This window comes from Herpailurus yagouaroundi, unplaced genomic scaffold (assembly GCF_014898765.1).
Source record: "Herpailurus yagouaroundi ecotype Mexico unplaced genomic scaffold, PumYag 139, whole genome shotgun sequence".
In the NCBI taxonomy this organism is placed as follows: Eukaryota; Metazoa; Chordata; class Mammalia; order Carnivora; family Felidae; genus Herpailurus; species Herpailurus yagouaroundi.
Genome location: NW_024412394.1, coordinates 7054827 through 7073962, shown reverse-complemented (window position 1 = coordinate 7073962; position 19136 = coordinate 7054827). Strand labels below are relative to the sequence as shown.

The 19136-nt window shown below is 45.0% G+C and overlaps 2 long non-coding RNA genes across 2 annotated transcripts; one reads left to right on the top strand and one right to left on the bottom strand.

The window, feature by feature from the left end:
* Positions 1–5187: 5187 nt before the first annotated feature.
* On the bottom strand, positions 5188–6695 carry LOC121029410 (uncharacterized). The gene is made up of 3 exons (XR_005789717.1): positions 6503–6695; positions 6205–6337; positions 5188–5843 (listed from the first exon to the last, which is right to left on the bottom strand). It is a non-coding gene; the product is annotated as an uncharacterized LOC121029410 (long non-coding RNA).
* On the top strand, positions 6350–18898 carry LOC121029411 (uncharacterized). The gene is made up of 4 exons (XR_005789718.1): positions 6350–6507; positions 8842–8910; positions 16429–16525; positions 17515–18898. It is a non-coding gene; the product is annotated as an uncharacterized LOC121029411 (long non-coding RNA).
* The last annotated feature ends 238 nt before the right edge of the window (positions 18899–19136 follow it).

Sequence of the window (19136 nt, the reverse complement as noted above, 5' to 3'; positions counted from 1 at the left end):
GGTGACTGGCTCTGTGCCAAACAGGTGCCCAGTCAGGACTGAAATCCTGTGTCTTATCAAGCAGGGGTGGAAGGAGGCAAGTGGCTCTCACAGGAGCTTTTAAACAGGGATGGGAGGCAGGATGGAGAGAACAAAGAGAGGCAGTTGCAGAGAACTGGGTGTGGGGGTCCTGAGTAACCCAAGGCAAGTACAATTGCTCCTGTGGGTGAGGGGCCATTCTGTGGGAGTAGCTGGATTCAGAGCCATTTCTTGGTTCTAGTTTCCTTTCTGGTAAAGTACCAATGGTAAGTATGGACTTTGGTAAGTACGCCTCAGAAGTACTGTGTAGTTCTATAGATCACACTTGAGATTGGCTATTATCCTAGCCATTATTATTAATGATATGCATCATTGAAAACATTAGTATAAATTACAGAGAATTAGTGATGATATTAGGTATCTCAGACTCAGAGAATCTCAGGGCTGCCAGAGCCATCAGACGCCATCCACTTGAGCCTCCCTCGATGGGTATTAGAATCTTCTGTTCGATATCCATGAAACTGTTATTAATCTTATTACAAGCAAGACTGTGCATGATGAATTTCAGAATTCACCCCGGCAGGAAGTGGCTCCCTGTACTCCAATCAGATCAAGGCCCGATGGTTATGGCTCTGTGTTCCTGGTGGGCCTTGCGGAGCCATCATTCCTGCCTTCATAAGAAATCCAGAGGCCAGACAGAAAGCAGCTGTGGCCAGAATAGTGGTAGGAAACTGGGTACAGAGCCGGGACCTTAGCTGGGAAAATCTCAGAGGGGGAGATGCTGTCCCCTTGACAAATCAGCCCTGGTCTCCATGACACTGAGAAAAGGCAGGAGGCAAGAAAGGGGCAGGAAACACATGGGAGCCGCTGCAGCCCCTAATGCTCGTTCATGTTCCAAGATCCTCAGTCCCAACAGCAGCAAGGAGGACCTGAAAAATCTCTGACCTCACCGCTGGGCTCCCTCACTTATCACTTCCCCAATCCCTGCTCACCCTTTATCCTTGTTCCAAGTCTGGCATAAAAGCCAAAATCTAACAATGGGACTCTGGAATGACATAAAGGCTACACCAAGTCCTCCCAGCCGCTTTCTCCATTTCTCTGGGTTAACAGACATTTTCCCTTATAGGATGTAAATGCTCATGGGAAGACTCTGCCAGATGCCAGGTAAATCACCTAGGGACAGTACTTGAGTTAGGGGTGAGTTCTTCCCAATGGGATGGTAGGAGGACCTGAAGCAGCCCACTGACCAGCCCTTTCCACCTCTCCTTAACATCCAGGTCCCCTCCAGCACAAACATGGTCCCCTCCAGCACAAACATTCTTCCTCCCCACTGGAAGGAATTTTAGAGAAATACTCCACCTCATCCAGCAGTGGATGGCTGGGCAGGCCCCTTGGGTAGAGCTGACACTTCACAGTTACTTGAGGGAGAAGTGAGGTACAGCAGAACATGTGGCTGGGGATAGGGTGACCCCCACACAAAGAGCCTGGCTTCCATGATGAAGGTAAATGGAGAGGACTGTGGGTCACTGCAGAGGGAGGATGTGGGGAGGGCCCCAACAGCCATCAAGTAAAGGAGTCTAATTCTTCCTTGATCCTCACATTTTTTGCAGAGTTCTGATGAGACTCTGCCTTCTGAGGAATCCTGCAAACAGGGTTAGGTTAGTTCAGCCTTGGCCAGTATCATTAGGGAAGCAGAGCTTGGGACTTTTCTGGGACTTTTCCTCTTGAGCTCTACAGCCCTCCATCTCCCCTGAGGTATGGAAAATGGAGATTTGTGCCAGGTATGAGAAAACAAGATACTCTTGCCTGAGCCCCTCCGCCTTTGGTTTGGGGTAGAAAACAAGATGGAGGGGGCTGAGACAAGAGTATCTGATTCCAGGGGTGGTCAACTGGGCTTTCTTCCCTACATCCAGACTTGTCTGCAGAGTGGTGGGGGAGAAAGCCAAGTGGAGACATTTGAATACATACAGTCCACAGCAGGGCTAGAGAGGTTGTACAGCATCCCGCTGTTTCAAGTAAATTCTTTCAGATGGATTACCATGACTGCCATTCCTTTTATTTAAGTTGATTTATTTATTTTGAGAGAGAGAGACAGGCAGAGACAGAATCCCAAGCAGACTCTGAACTACCAGCGTGGAGCCCTACTCAGGGCTCTACCTCATGAACCATGAGATCATGACCTGAGCCAAAATTAAGAGCTGGATGCTTAACCAACTGAGCCACCCAGACGCCCCATGCCTTCCATTCCTTACCCCAAAACTCAGATTTACACACCACTGCTTTCCCCAGTTTACAGCTTTTCCAACCTGAAGATGTAAGTTATTTATTTGGGATTTTTTTTTTCCAAGTTCTTATAGAGCTTATCGAGCAGAAAGGTTCTCAAATGAAACCTTCAGACCCCAGAACTGGTGTTCCCATCACACCATACCCTCCCCCCACCACACACACACTCACTCGGCCATTACAGTGATGCCCACCTGCTGCAGAAAATAGAAGTGAAGGCTGAGAAGGCAGCCAGAGGAAGAAAAGAAAATATCCACACAGCAAGAGAACAACCAAGTCTGGGAGAGATACAGAAGGATATAGGGCTCTTGAGAGTTGCAGTATGAGTCTGGGAAGGGTGGCTCTTCCAGGAATGTTCCATGAGCATGAAGATCTCTCAGCCCTCCAGTCCCACCCTGGGTGGGATAGGGTCAGAGACCACGGTCCGCTATTGGCTAAGCAAAGGAAGGGGGGAGGTGAGAGGGATCAGGCAAGCACGAGTAAGGAAGAGGTGAGGGGCAGAAAGGAAAACTTGAGAGGACAAAGCTGTATAGGTCCAGCTCATCTCCCATCCACATCTAGAAGAGGGCACAGAGCAGAGGCCTGGGATGGGCCTCCACCTGGAGTGTCCCTGTAGGCCCACTCCCTAGTGAACCCAGGAGGCAAGCAGGGGGCCCCCTGAATCTGAGGTCCTTTTCGGGATTTGAGCGTTTGTGCTGTATATGTTTTGATGCTCTTTTTGTTCCCTGTGGGAAGGCAAAGACTCCTGACCCAATATAGGAACAGAGGCCCATTGGGACATCAAAGCTTAGTGAAGGAGGAAAGGGCTGGCTTCTCCATGAACACTAGAGGCTCTAAGGCATAGCCCCACCATCAGACCCACTTGTCTCTTCCGGGTCTTCATGAAGGGATGGACACCAAATGACTGGAGAATGGCTGAGGGTGATGAGCCCCTGGTCCTCCAGATTATTCCAGGGTAAATTTATTGAGGGGAGAGCTGTTGCACAGAAGAACAGAAGTGTTTCAGAAAGTTTTACAGAATCTGAGTTGGCCTTGAAGTAGCTAGGGAAGGGCAGACTCAGGACTCTCCTTTCTTGGTTGTGAGGCACCATAGATAGCAAAGTTCTTCGCAGAACACAAAGGACTGTGCAAGCAGGGAAGAGGGAACTCATCTTACTTGCCAAACAGAGGAATAAGCATCCATGTGCTATTTCTTATAATCCTCACCCATGACACACAGGTTGGATCACCCATTTTACCACCTAGAAAACTGAGACGCAGAGAGGATAAACAACATGCTGCAGGTCATAGAACTAGTTAGGGGAAGAGCTGGGTAATCAGTCAACCACTGGAGGTGCCCCAAAGTTACCTAATAACAGCAAAGGACATTAGAATCTCAGTGAATCATCTGGAAGGATGATGCGAGCCACAAGGGTTAAAAGAGGACATGTAACATTAAAAAACGGAAGACATGGAGAAATCTATTGGACAGATATTTAATGCCTTCTCTGTGTCTGTCCCAGTGTCTGTGTGATGAAAAGTAGAAGGCTGTCCTCAAAGTCCTTAAACATCCTGAGAAACTGAGGCCTATTGCCTTTTTTGTTCTTGCTTTCTCAAGTGTGGGGGCTGGAGAGAGGAGTAAGCCAGCAGGCCCAATGGGGCAAGTGCACTGCATACCCTCTCCTTCAAGGGAGTGGAGTCTTTTTCAGTATTCTCATCTGTAAAATGGCCATGGCGTCTCTCTACCTCCAAGGATTTGTGTTTGTAAATCACAGAGCTCTACGTTGATACACAAATAACCCAGAGCATTTGAGAAATCACCAATTCATGATGATTAATGACATGGATCAATGATAACACTGTTATAAATTACAGAACACTAATGATTATGTGGGTATTAGGCCCAGAGTCTTGGGGCTGGAAAGATCAGAGGTCTCCAAGTAAGCCCTCCTCTGTTCATCAATATCCCTGCCAGGTGGTTATTCTGATTACAAATGATTCCATACTTTTATAAGTCCTCCAAGGACAAGAACACATGAACTCATTCCCTGTGCTCCGATGAACTCAGTGCTTAATGATTATGGCTCTAGCTTTGTACAGACTCCACCATTCCCGCTCCTTAGGAGACCCCCGAGTCTTTACTGAAGACAACTCCCAGAATATTCTGTGGTCATCACTGGGGTAGAAAAGCACAGAGAAAGGGCCCCAATGTGGGGAGTCTTAGGGATTGTTCCCTTGCCAGATCAGCTCTGGTCTCTGTGGCATGTGGGAAAACAAGACAGGAAGAGGGGGCAGGGCACTGGGTGACATCCGAAGCCCCAGCAAGTGAATGGTTTTTTTTTGCAACGACTTTCACTACCAACTGTGAGATCCAGCAAAGCTGCCCACCGCCTGCCAGGTATACAACCCAGGCCACTGACAGGATGCCTGTGCTCTTGGGTCCCCACTCTGAAGACAACCCCCTCCCACCAGTAATTTCTTATTAATTCTCCCATTACCCTTAATCAAGGACTGGGAGGATGAAGTTTCAAAACAGTAATGAAATCCCAGGACCTCAATATGAATCACTATTTAGCCCCTTCCACATCCTTCCTAATGGCCTGACATTCCGGCAGATAAATGTGTCCCTTTGGTTCTTGCCCTACTACCACGTAGAAGCTCAAAGAAAACCCTGCCGGGTGTCTAGCAAATCGACTGGTGTCAGGTCCCTCCCTGACATACTGAGGAGCATTCTTCAGAGGGAAAGGGGAAGAGCCAGGGATATCCCTCAAAATCCCACCCACCCCCAGCCTCCCCTCATTGCCCACGTGTCTGTGGCACAAGTCCCATGCACCTGTTTGGATGGAAAGAAAAAAAAAGGACCATCCAAATCTCCTGAACCCGCAGGCCAATCACGAGTCCTGCCAGTCAAGGTCGTGAAGCCTTTATTAAATCTGTCTACCTGACCTGAGGTCTGCGGGGCTCAGTCACCTCTGCGTGACTGGCCAGGCCCCTTGACCCCACAGGCCCTCACGGAAGGGCGGTTTGAGGAACAAGATACTGCACAAAAGAGGGAGGATATACTCAGGTGAAGAGCCAAGTTTCCATGTTGATGGTAAGTGGAAGAGCCTTTGGGTCTGAGCTGAGCTCTGAGGAGGGCAAGGGACCCATCCTTTTCACTGCTACAAACACCTACAGCGGGGTTCCTGCTCACGCCCAGCCCTCTCTCCTGAGGAATCCTGTGAGCCTTGACCTTGAAGGAACCTTAACCCCCGAGGGCTGTGTCTTCTCCTGCTGCCTGGACCAAGCTCAGATCTCCTCAGTGAAGGGAGAGTACTCAGTACCTTGAGGGGGAAACGGGTGTGGGCCATGCATGGACCAAGAAAAGAGCCCCAGGTCCTGCTCGCAGACCCTTCTCCAGATAGCTAACACTGGGGTGAAGGCTGGGAAGGCAGGAGCCTGGGAAGGTCCTGCTGGGATGGGACTCCTGGAAGGTGACTTTCTAGTGGCTAGATGACCGCGTGCACAAATAGCCTCCACACTCTTGGTTATGCTTGACTGATGATCGTGGGCAGTGACCAGTCCTGTGAAAGCAAAAGGAAACGAGAGGAAACTTGATACACAGAGAGGCGGCCAAGTTAAAACCACAAGCAGTGTGTGCCACACCTGTTTTCAAAAGACACTCCCATTCGCGTGGAGGTTCTGACTTAGGCGTTACTATAACGTCGCGTTTCAGGTGAGAGCAAATTTCGCAAAGGGTTCCCTGGTCCCCCCACCCCGCCCCCGCATCCCGAGCTTAGATGGGAGCCCCTGGCCCTTGCAGAGGTGGTCTCCTGACCCCAAGCTTCCACCCCTCACGCTGGGAAGGGAGGTGAGAAACGGAACATCCCTCAAAACCCGGGGGGAGCCAGCCTACGAGAGGAGAGGGGCGGCCGGGACACTCACCCTGGCGCCGGGGAACACGGGGCACGGGGCCGGGCGGGGCAGGGCGGCTCCGCTAGGCTAGTCCGGGTCCTCGGAGTCCTGCGCTCTTTCATGGCCTGCAGGCGGCGAGTCCTCCGGAAGGGAGAATGGAATCCTGCCACGGGAGACCAAACACAGAGGTAGAGGGAGAAAAGGGGGCGGAGTTGCGAGGGTGAGCCGGAGGCGAGGGGAGGGCTCAGCCCTGCAGCGCGGGAGCCACGCCCTGAGGGGACAGAGCTGTGGCCCTGGGGACGCCAAGGCCGCAACTTCTGCAACCAACCTGAGGTAAGGGAGGGGGCGCCCAGTTCCCCACATCCTGGGTCTCGGGGTTTTTCCTGCATCCTTAAGGCAGTTCTGATCTTCCCTGGATAGGGAGAGTGCGTATAAGCCGGGTTGTCATCTAAGAAGTCAACTCAGAGCGGTCGCGGAGAAACTGAACCAGGGGCGGCCCGAAATTAACCGCCAACTGCCGGGCTCAAGCCGTTGGCCACGCCCACCGCCCCTCCCCCGCAGCCCTCCTCCAATCAGAGGCCAAGCTCCTCCCCCTGCCCGCTCCCGCTGCCCCGAAACTCCGCAACCTGCCAAAGGTCCTGGGTTTGGCAGTTTGCGGACCAGTGTAGGTGGGGGAGGGTCTGGAATCCGCGGAGCGCGGGGGCTGCCTAGGAGCCTTGGCCCTTGGAACAGGTGGTGGCAGGGTGGAAGGGGACGGAGCCCCTGGGCCTCCTGCTTTATATTTACCAGGCCGTGGAATCCCAGGATTTCTGTGCTTCCTGAGTTCTTACTTCCCTTTTATCTTACCTCAGAGGAAAGCACCATCCAGAAGGCACTTGGCCTGAGGTCTCACAAGAGTTAGAGGCACAACTGCAATTCAGACCCTACTAAGGCCAATTTCTGACATTTTCCACCCAACCAAAGACCCTCTACTAGAGAGAAACGCTTGACCAGGCTCATCCAGCTCATGGGGCCTCAGAACCCTGAAGAAAGCTTTGCCATGGTCTCCTGCTTCCCCTGTCCCCTTCTGCAAGGCCTGGGGAACCAGGTTCTCACTCAGACCCGCAGAGGCTGGTTGGAGGGGAGCTCGTCTGTTAATATTTCCTGGGCACTTAGTTTGAAAGACTCCCTCCTGGAAAGTTCAACATGCATCATCATACCTGAGCATCCCAGATTCCTTTGTAAAAAATTGACAGAATTCAACATAAGGTTCACCATTTTAAAGTGTACAATTCAATGGCTTTTATTACATTCACACTGTTGTGCAACCATTACCACTATTGAATTCCAGAACATTTTGTCACTCCCCGCAAAAGAAGCCCCATAGAAGCCAAGCGGTCACTCCGTATTCTTTGCTTTAGCCTAGAGCAACACGTAAGCCGTTTTCTGTTTTGACGGATTTACCTCTTCTGGACACTTCGTGTGAACAGGATCACACAACATATGATCTTTTGTGTCTGGCTGTCTTTTACCTAGTATAGTGTTTTCAAGGTTTCTCCATGGTGTAGCATGTACTAGTACTTCATTCTTTTTAAAGCTAAAGAATACTCCCCTGCATGATTACACCTTATTTTGTTTATCCATTCCCGTCAATGGACTTTTGGGTTGTTTCCACTCTTTGATTTTCATGACTAACTCTGCTATAAACATTTGTGTACGCGTTTTTTTGTTTGAATGTATCTTTTCAGTTTCTTTGGATATATGCTTGGGAGTGGAATTGCTGGGTCATATGGCAATTCCGCATTTAACTTTTTTTTGAGGGATTGCCAAAATGCTTTCCACAGTGGCTACACCATTTTACATTCCTACCAGCGATGCATGAAAGTTCAGGTTTCTCCTCATCAATGCTGGTTATTTTCATTAAAAAAAAAAAGTTTATAGCCATCCTAATAGGTGTGAAGTGTATTGCACGGTGGTTTTGATTTGCATTTCCTTTGTTGTTGTTTGTTTGTTGCATGGCTTTTCTGAGCTAGTTTTGTAGTTCGTATCCTATGACAGTTTGTCATGTGTGGCCACTAAAGTCTGTTCTGTTAGATTTATGGTCAGCTAGTGATTTCACAGAAATTTCCTTAAATACTTGGAACTAAAAAAAACAACAAAAAAAAACAAAACCTCCCAGTCTTAGTGGATGGTGCGTCTGTGCATGTGTGTGTGTACGTGTGTTGGGACATGTATTCAACACTCAGCTAGACAATTTACAACTGTATCTCAGCCTTTGCTTCCTGCTTGTGCAGAGCCTGAAGATTAGTCAGAGATAAGGGCTTAGGGCCTTCTCAGGTCTTTTCTGAGCCCTGGGTATTTGCATGGCTTTCTGGATTCCCAGAAATGTGTGGCAGCATTCCAAAATCCTTATTCTCATTCCCTAGCGTTTCTCTTCCAGGCTTTTAAGTTAGACTATTGTTTTCCCCAACCGTTATTCCCTGCCTGAGGAAGCAGCAGCTAACACATTTGACTTTAAGTATTTTTGACAAATTCTCCCTGGGTAGCTGCTTCAACCCTGGGATCATTCTGAGGTAGATGAAATAAAGTCAGCTGTTTGAGACAGCTCTTCCAGGAGTCACCAGACAGGTCAAAACAAAAACCACAACTGTTTGAGAATAAGCTCTCTTCTGTTCCCTCTGGTTCCAGGTATATACTGGGAATACCAACTGTTGCCTTCAGGTCACTACCAAGTTGGGGAGTGGGAGATGGTACCAGGTAGGTTAAAATATCTTATTTATCGAGGCTCATATGTGTTTTTCTTGAATAATCATTCCCGTGCATGCTGTATGACATTGATTAGATTCCCCACAATGTTGATTCTCACAGTTTTTGCCAGATTATTCATTGCTTCTGTGGAGGAACAGATTTCTGGAGTTCCATACTCCACCATTTTTGCCGACATCACACTCCCTATATCCCTTTTAGGTAACTACTCATTAGGAGCTAAGTTCCTGAGAAGTTTAGTAACTTGCCCGTGTTGTATCCAGTAACACAAAGAAAAAGGATTTGGACACAGATCATCTGACTCTAGAGTCTGTTATATCCAATTGTAGCATTTGTCCACTCATTCAAGAATATTAATAATTCTACATCTACTAAGTGCTAGGTATAGTTCTAGAAATTCAAGATTACCTCATAGTACAAAATAGCAACTATTCAGGTCCCTGAGAACTTGTACTTTTATGGAGGGAAGGTCATGACAGACATTTAATAGATATTTGATATTAGAACTTCAGAAGTGCTATGGAATAAAGAAATTGAGATATTTATTTTATATAAGGACTGTTATGGGAGTGGGGTGTATATAATTTTTTAACATTTATTTTGTCTTGGTTGCAAATTTTATAAAAAAGTTGCAATAGTAGTACATGAATTCCTATATATGCTAAAGCAGATCTATTCATGGTTAACATTTTGCTACATTTGCTTTACCTCTCTCTCATTTGATAGTAAGTTGTATTACATTGTGCCTGTTTACTCCTTCATAATTAATTATTTCCTAAGAATTAGGAAATTCTCTTATACAAGCATGGGGTAGTTACCAATTAGGAAAGTTAGCATCTATACAATAGTATTATATAATCAACAACTTATATCCTGAATCTAAATTATGTTATGTCCTCTCATTTGACTGATTATCACATACATTCTTTATCTGTGGTAATAGTCTTTGTTCTGAAATCTACTTAGTTTCATAGTGGTATAGGTACTCCGGCTTCCTTTTGATTAGTATTAGCACTGTTTATCTTTCCCCATTTCTTTACCTTTTTAAAAATTTTTAAATGTTTATTTATTCAGAGAGACAGAGAGAGAGCAAGTGAGGGAGGGGCAGAGAGATCCAGAGACAGAGAATCCCAAGCTGGCGCCACATTGTCAGTGCAGAGCCTGACACAGGGCTTGAAACTGCAAGCCACGAGACCATGACCCAAGTGGAAACCAAGAGTCAGACATTTTAACCGACTGAGCCACCCAGATGCCCCTTCCCATTTCTTTGCCTCAACTTATCTGTATCTTTATATTTAAAGCAAGTTTTGTGTAGGCAGCAGTAGTGGGGATTTCTTTTTTATGCATTTGAGCAATCTCTGCCTTTTTATTGGAGTGTTTAAACCATTTACATGTAATGAGTTATTGATATGGTTAGGTGTAAGTATATCATCTTGCGGTTTGATTTCTATCTGTTCCATGTCTGTGATTTTTATTTTCCTCTTTATCTTGCTTTATTTTAAAGTATTTGAACATTTTACTCCATTTTCTCTTTTGTTGGCTTACTATCTACAATTCTTTGTTTTTGCCATTTTAGTGGTTGTTTTAGGATTTATAGTACACATCATTAACTTGTTACAATTTACTTTCAAGTGATTCTATACTACATCATATATATTATAGGAATCAACTTCTCCATAGTGTATTTTCATTTATCTCCTAGTAGCCTTTATGCTATCTATGCCATACAGTTCACTTTTACATATATTATAAACTCCACACTACAATGTTTTCTCTTAAACGTAACTAACTTTAAAGGGATTTAAATAATAAAATAAAATCCTACATATTTATCCATAAAGCTACCATTTTCAGTGCTGTTTATTTCTTTGTGAAATTTTATATTTCCATCTGGTATAATTTTCCTCTGCCTGAAGGATTTCTTTTAACAAATCTTGTAATGGGGTTCTACAGGCATGAGTTCTTTCAACCTCTGCATGCCTAAAAATCATATTTATTTGCATTAGTTTTTGAAAGATGCTTTCACTGGGAATTGAATACTAGGTTGACAGTTTACTTCTTTTAGTACTTTCAAGATGTTTCACAGTCTTCTTACTTGCATTGTTTCTCACTAGAAATCTTCTAGCACACTTGTCTTTTTTTCTTCTTCATGTAAGGTGTATTTTTCTCTGGTTGCTTTTAAGGGTTTCTCTATCACTGGTTTGAGTAATTTTATTATGATTTGGCTTAGAGTGGTTTTCTTCGTGTTTCTTGTGCTTAGAGTTTGTTAACCATCTTGAGTATGTGAGTTAGTTTTTATCATGTTTTGAGTATTTTAAGCTAATATTTCTTCAGATTTTTTTTTTGTATGTCCCTTTTCTATCCTTTCCTTTGGGGATTCCAATTATAGATATAGTAGGCAGCGTGAAGTTGTACTACTGTTCACTGATACTCTTTTCATTTTCTTTTTTATTATGATTTTTTTCTGTGTATTTCATTTTAGATTGTTTCCATTGCTGTCTTAAATTCACTAATCTTTTCTTCTTTAGTGTCTGATCTGTTGTTAATCCTATCCAGTGTGACTTTCACATCAAGCATTGTAGTTTTCCTCTCTAGCTGTTCAATTTGGGTCTTTTTTTTTTTTTTTTGGCATCTTGTGTCTCTCTACTAACTTTTTGAACATATGGATTACAGTTATAATAACTATCTTAATGTCTTCGTCTGCTACCTCTAACGATGTGCCCAGTTATGGCTTGTTTTAATTAATTGACTTTCCTCCTCATTATAGGTTGTATTTTCCTGCTTTTCTACAGGCCAGGTAATTTTTTATTGGACATTATGAATTTTAATTTGTTTTTGTATTCCTATAACTATTCCTGAACTTTGTTCTCAGATGGAGTTAAGTTATGTGGAAAGAGTTCAGTCCTTTCAGGTTTTGCATTAAAGATTTGTCAGATAAAGCCAATGCATTGTTCAGTCTAGGGCTCATTATCTCCCACCTTTGAGGCAAGATCCTTCTGAGTACCCTATACAATTCTACATGAATTATGAAGCTTTCTAGTTCAGCGGCTTGGAGCAGACACTACTCTTGGTCCTGTGACAGTACCTGGAGATGTTTCTGCTTATCCTTTTAAAAGGTTCTTTCTGTGGTTTGGGTAGTGCTATGATCTGAATGTTTGTTTCCTCTCAAAATGCATATGTTAAAATCCTAGCCCCCAAAGATGATGGATTAGTAGGTGGGGCCTTTGGGGAGTACGTAAGTCATGAGCATGGAACTCTCATCATGGGATTGGTGCCTTATAAAAGAAGAGAGCTGCCTGGCCCCTTCCAGCATGTGAGGACTACACAGTGAGAAGTGGACCACCAGAAAAGGGCCTCACCCAACCATGCCAGCATCTGGGTCCCAGACTTCCAGCCCCCAGAACTGTGAGAAATAAAGTTCTGTTGTTTATAAGCTGCCCAGTAATGGTATTTTGTTATAGCAGCCTGAATGGACTCAGACAGGTAGTTTCCTCACACAAGTGTGCTGATGAGCATTCTGTTGAATACGTGAGAGGGACCCTCTGCAGCTCTCCTCTCTCTTGGACTCTGTCCTGTGAGCTGCAGCTCCCTTGATCTCCTCAGACTCTCAGCTTCTTCAGTCAGGCAGGCAGTCCACTGGGTTCCCTGAGCTGGGCCTGGAACTCTCTCCAGGCACTCAACTGATAAAATTGTAGAATTAATCTCCTTTGTTTCCAAGTCTTCAGGATCTCTGACCTTCGTGGTTTGATGTCTTGTATGTTTCAAATATTTTGTTCAGACTTTATGTTATCGTTTTAGGAGGGAGAATGAAGTCAGTCCCTTTTTCTCCATCTTTGGAAGGGCTTTTAATTTTTTTTAATTTTTTTAAGTTTATTTATTAATTTTGAGAGGGGAGGGGCAGAGAGAGGGGGAGAGAGAGAGAGAGAGAGAATCCCATGCAAGCTCTGTGCTGTCAACACAGAGCCCAACGTGGGGCTCAATCTCACAAACTCTGAGATCATGACCTGAGCCAAAATCAAGAGTCAGATGCTTAACTATCTGAGCCATGCAGGCACCCCTGGAAGGGCTTTTTAAATTTTTGCTTTTTATTTCTGCTTTTACTGCATTGTAATCAGAGAGTTCTGTTTGTAATATTTCTAATGTGGAACCTACTTATGTTTCCTTTGTGATATAACATATGATCAATTTCAATGAATATTTCATGTCTGCTTGAGAAGCAAGTATATTCTTTATTAAAGGGTACAGCATTTAATACATATTTATGGAATCTAATTTAACATTAATGTTGGTTAAGTCTTCTCTATTTAGACTTATTTTTTGTTCACATGCCCTTCTTGTCCTGAGAGTGGTGTGTAAAACTGTCTTATCGTTATTATTTTTATCTATTTCTCCTTGCATTGCTGTCATTTCTATTTCATTGATAAGTGGTTTCTGTGTAATCTGGTACATAGATATTAATAGCTGATATATTTTATTGTAGATTGTGGGTTTTTGCCTCATAATATGTTTTTATTTGTCTTGTTTGATGCTTTTTGGTCTAAATTCTGCATTGTCTAATAGTAAGCTTACTACTATTCTTTAAAGTTGTTCTATTTAAATAGCATAACTTTTCCTATCCTCTTTTATTCTTTAGCCTTTGAATCACTTTGTTTTAAATGTCTCTATCCTATATAGAAGAGACTGGAATTTTGCTTTGTAAAATATTTTGAAAATCTATTTCTTTTACTAGGCAAGTTAAATATCCTTCGCATTTATTTATTTATTTATTTATTTTTAAATGTTTATCTATTTTGAGCGAGAGGGAGGAAGGGGAAGAGAGAGAAAGGGAGAGAGAATCCCAAGCAGGCTCCATGCTATCAGCTTTCCATGCTATCAATTTCATGAACTGGGAGATGACCTGAGCCGAAACCAAGAGTCAGACTCTTAACCAACTGAGCCACCCTGGTGCCCCTCTCCTTCATATTTATTGACATGACTAATATATTGGTGTCAATTTTATGTTATGCTTACTTTGCTTTTTTCTCTATATGTCCCCTTTGCTTTTTTTAAAATAAAAATTGTTTTGATATTTACAAAAGTGTACATTTTTGCTCTACTAGTTACCTTTGATATCTTTTAACATACCCTTATTTAACTTTTATCTCAACTATAAATTATCTGCCTAGATTGTGAATTCTAAATGGTGTCATTTGATTCCTACCTGTTCCTCTTTCTGTCTTCTTTCTTGGCTCGAATTTTAAGTTACATGCTTTCTACTTGGTCAGAACCTATGATATTTACAAATTATTTTCCACCTTTGTCCCCGATCCTTGTTTAACTATTAGATCTACATGCTCTAAATATACTTTAAATACACTACACACTCACCATCATTCTCTTTTCTCCCCACTCCCCAGTCATGTCTTGAGCAGACAGAATTCCTCGTCTAGCAGGTTATCTTAAAAGGGCTCATGTGTACAGGATTCTCTCACTCTTTGCATATATAATTTTTCAATAGCCTTGATAATTGAATGATAGCTATATTGCATATAAAGTCCTTGGCTTACAACTCATCTCCTTTCTGTTGGTTATCTGAATATAAAGCTCCATTCTTGCCTTGCTTTACAGGTTGCTCTCAAATATCCTGATGCCAATAGAATTTTCATACTTTTAGAGGTATTATGACTATTGTGTCTGGAGGCCTTGAGTATTGCTTCTTTTTCTTTATAGTCTAATTACTGTATAGGCTATATTTCTGAGTTGATCATTCTCAACTTTCCCAGGCATGTGGTTGACCTTTACATAAATTTAAGTTTTCTTCTATTTCCATAAAGGGTTCTTGAATTCTGTTTTTAAAATATTAGTTCTATTCCATTGTTCCCTCGAATTTTTAGGGATACCCCTGTTCCTGAACATGTGAGAAGGGGTGGGATATAGTAGAAAAGCGGAGGGGCTGGTTTGAGACGGGAGTGCAGATAATTTGTTTACTCCAACGGGCAGGAAAGCAGAGGGTGTGGACATGGATGCTGACAGGTGGCGTCTAAGGAAGCACACTTCTAATTGCTTTGTTTTTCTCAGTGGTAAGGAAGCAAGATTGAAGCTAACTCTCTAATTTTCCCCACCTGGAAAGAAGAATGGAGATGAGTGTGTTTGCCAAATTTACATCTGTGGTCTGAATGCGAATCCTTTGCCAAAATTTGTGAACTATGTTCCAGAAGGAGTTCTACCTGGTAGAACACCCAGAGCTTCTTCCTCCTGGGATTTGCTCATGTCCAGAGGGACAGAAAACGGCACTGATGGAGAATATGAATGGAGGGAGAGGCCAGACACATCTCTGATGGGAATCTGGAGGATTGTCTGTGGGAGGTGTGAAGACCTCCTCCATACTGCTTCTGGAGCAGTGAGAGAAAGACATAGGGACATTGACTTTGAGTGAGTATAAGAAAGAAATTTAAGGGACTGGGTAAGGCTGTTGTGTGAGGCAGTGAATCCTCTCTCCCAGGGAGTATTCCTTAAGTGGCTGAACATCATGATGTCAAGGATGTTGGCTTGGAGATTCCTAGTCAGCAGGGTGATTGCCAAATCGTCTCCACAGCAACTCCAACTTGACTATTCACTGTCTCTCTCTATCAAAACCCTCTTGGTCCACTCTACCTTCAACAAATATTCAGAATGCAACCATTTGTAACTTCCTCCATCTGATTCCCCTGGACCAATACATGGTTTTCTCTCTCCTGAATTATTTCAACGGCCTTCTAGATGCTTTCTCTGCTTCCTTCTTGGCCCCCGCTCTATTCTCAAAACAGCAGTCAGACCTATCCTGTTAAATTGTAAGTCAGATAATGTCACTCCTCTGTGTGAAATTCCACATCGCCCAAAGTCCTAACAATCATGTTCACGGTCACATGTGATCTTTCCACGCTCTACCCCCACCCCAGCCAACCTCTGATCTCAACTTCAACCGCACTCTTCCTTGCCTTGTATTCCCTGCTCACTAACACGGGCCTCCGGCTGTTCCTCAGACACGCCAGACATGCCGTCTTTGCCCTCAAAGGGCCTTGGCAATTTCTTCTTCCTGGAATACTTCTGCCTCTGATACTGAGAGAGCTCACTTTTTTTCTGCTTTCTCCTTAGATTTCATTACCTATTCAAAGAGGCTCTGCCTGTCCGCACTTTATAAAAAGGCACTTTTCATCTTTTGGTGTTCCTTTATTTTGCACAATAGTATTTATCGCCTACATATTATATATTTAATTATTTGTTTATATTCTGACTGCCTCGCCTGGCAGTGGCTTTGTCTGTTTCTCACTGCTGAATTCTCAGCGTCTAGAAGGGGCCCAGCACAGACAGAACCGGTGCTCAAGAAATATTTGTTAAGAGAATGAATAAGTGAATAGATGTGATTGTGTTTTCATGAGGAGATGGGATAATGTGACAATCAGCCAGGACTTGTCTCCTTCCTCTTAGAGGCAGGAAAAGGACCAAGGCTTTTAAAACTTGATAATGCTTTCAAATCTTATTGTGTTCCAGTTCCAGGTAAGAGGAAATAAACACATGGCCGCCTCTCTCCCTTACCGAGTATACAACCTAGACAGTACACAGTGCAGCTACCTGAAGTCTCCGAACAGTAAGTACCGGCAAGTGGATTAGGGGGGTAGGGGAAACCAGGAGTCTAACCACCACCAGACTGGTGGTGGGTGGGGCATATTTTGTACTTGGGTCTCTGCTGAGCAGAACTTAGTGTAGCCTGAAGCCTGAAGTCAGGTGCTTGGTGCAGAGTTGCAGAAGAAACCCTGTGCTTCTGGCTACAGCAGCAGAATAGGGAACTCCTTTATCTATCTATCTATCTATTTATTTATTTAATGTTTATTTTTGAGAGAGAGAGAGAGAGAGAGAGAGAAAGAGAGTGAGAGAGAGAGCACGAGCTGGGGAGGGGCAGAGAGAGAGGGAGACAGAGAATCTGAAGCAGGCTCCAGGCTCTGAGCTGTCAGCACAGAGCCTGACGCAGGGCTCAAACTCGTGAACCACAAGATCATCACCTGAGCTGAAGTCGGACCGTTAACCAACCGAGCTATCCAGGTGCCCCAAAGGGAACTCCTATAAATCAGAGCATGCGTGGGGGTGAGGATCCCTGCTTTTTTCCTCTTGTTTTTCTCCACTCTGGTGACCCAGCCATCAGGAGTCCGTGGCTGGAGTGACAGTGGTGGTAAACATGGCTGTCAACGTAAAAAGGCAGGGGCTAGGACTCTGAGGAAGGGAAGCTTATATTCTGGACTCAGGGCGCTCTTTCTTCCTGCTTTGGGGTCGTATCCCACCAGTACCTCAGGACTCTTGCTATCTGTCACTCTTCCCTGTCAGTTTTTAACCCAGGTCAGAGGGGTTGGGAGTGCAACATGCTCTTGAAGACACAGCAGCTGTCACATTTGGGACCAGTCAGAAAGCCTGGCCCCAGACACCCCCACCCCAATAAATATCCTGTGGCTGGGACCTGCCCATCACCCCACCTAGGCTGTGGCCTCCTCAAATGAGGAGCTGGGCCAGCCCCCTGAACCAGAAGACAGAGAGGGGAGCTAATGAACCCCCAGCCTTATAAAAACTGTCATGGTCTCTGGTCAGCCATGACAGCTTAAATACAGGGAGAGGGATAAAGCTGGAGCCCAGGAAGATGGGACAGAGGAGGAGCTGAGACCTGACCTTACAGAATGTTTCAAGGGCACTGAATGGGCCACGCTATGGCATCTGTGATGAAAGATGGGCACTGAGGAGGTAACCTCACTCGACTGCTCAGAGGCTGCATGAAGAGGAACGTCCTTAGCAGTTAGAAGGGGTGAGTGGGGCAGGGAGGAGCTCATGTTTCTTTACACAGCTTCTGCTAAACGCTTCATATGTGCTATGCCAGGTAAGCCTCACTAAGCCTGGGACGTGGGGCGGGCCACCTATTTTCCAGAAGAGCAAGCTGAGTCCCAGGGCCGTTAAACCTCTGTGTCAAAGGCCACAGTCGTGGTGAGTGACAGGGCTGAGGAAGCCTTCAATAAACTTATATGCCTCCATCAGAATTGATATGAATGAAACCCCCCAGATTTCCTTCATCCCTACACGTTTGAATCCCAAACAGGCCATGAACTTGAGAAGACAGAAGCCACCAGCAGTGTGAGGGAGGTGTAGAAATCAAAATATTTCACTGTTCAGTGGTTTGCTGAACACAAGACACTCCACCCCATGTCATGAGACATGAAAGAACAGGGGCTGGGGCCCTTGGTACCTTCACAGGTCTCCCTGAGGAGCTCGTCTCTGGCTGACAAAGATAGGGGGCGGGTTTTCCACACGTCTCATCTGGTCTCCTTGTCTCTGAGGAGGGCGCTGCCGTCAAGGATGGATTGGCCACAGTTCAGCCCAGGCCAGGGCGGCTGTCACAGCTGGGTGAATTCATGGCACTCTCGGTGGTTCCCAGACCTGCACGCCTCTCTTAGCAGAGCAAGTGACTAAGAGGAAGAGATTTGCTTTGAGTCCCAACTAAGAATGGATTAAGACAGACCACTCTTTCTGAGGAAGGGGAAGCCAGAGGAACAAACCCCAGCTTTCGGGTTGAGGGGGGATGCGGTTCTGTGGGCCCGTAGGGGAGGACATGCGGAACGCCCCTATGGGCATGGGCAGGGGGCCACAGAAACTCTCAGAGGCTCAAATCCAGGGGCTTGCTCGGCTCTTCATGGGTGAGGGGCGTGGTCTCAGGACCCCAATTGGCAATGGAGAAAGATCTAGCTCAGGGGCTGTGTATTTATAAGCTGCGAATTACTGAGTAATTAAATACATAACACATAGAACCGGGGAGTAGACGTGCTAACAGCCTCCCTTATGTTAATTGTATGTGTCACTGAGCACATCAGCATCAACTGCTTCATATTCGTGATAATAGTTAGTGTGTAGGGTTCTAGAACCTCTAGACTGGCACAGTCAAAACCTCAGAGGCCATCCAGCTTGGTCTCCCATATCTGATATTAGAATTCTCATGGCTACTGTTCATGCCAGGGAGCACTGATATTATCTTGAGTAGTAACGAGCACGCAACAATGGGCAGAATTCATCTGGGGACTGGTGCCCATCCCCCGCCGGGCAGCCTGGGAGACAGGATCCATTCCTGCCTGGTGAACGGTGCATGATCCCACATTTCCCAAATACCTCTTGTCAGAATGGAATGCCCAAGGGCACCTGAGTGGCTCAGTCCATTGAGTGTCTGACTT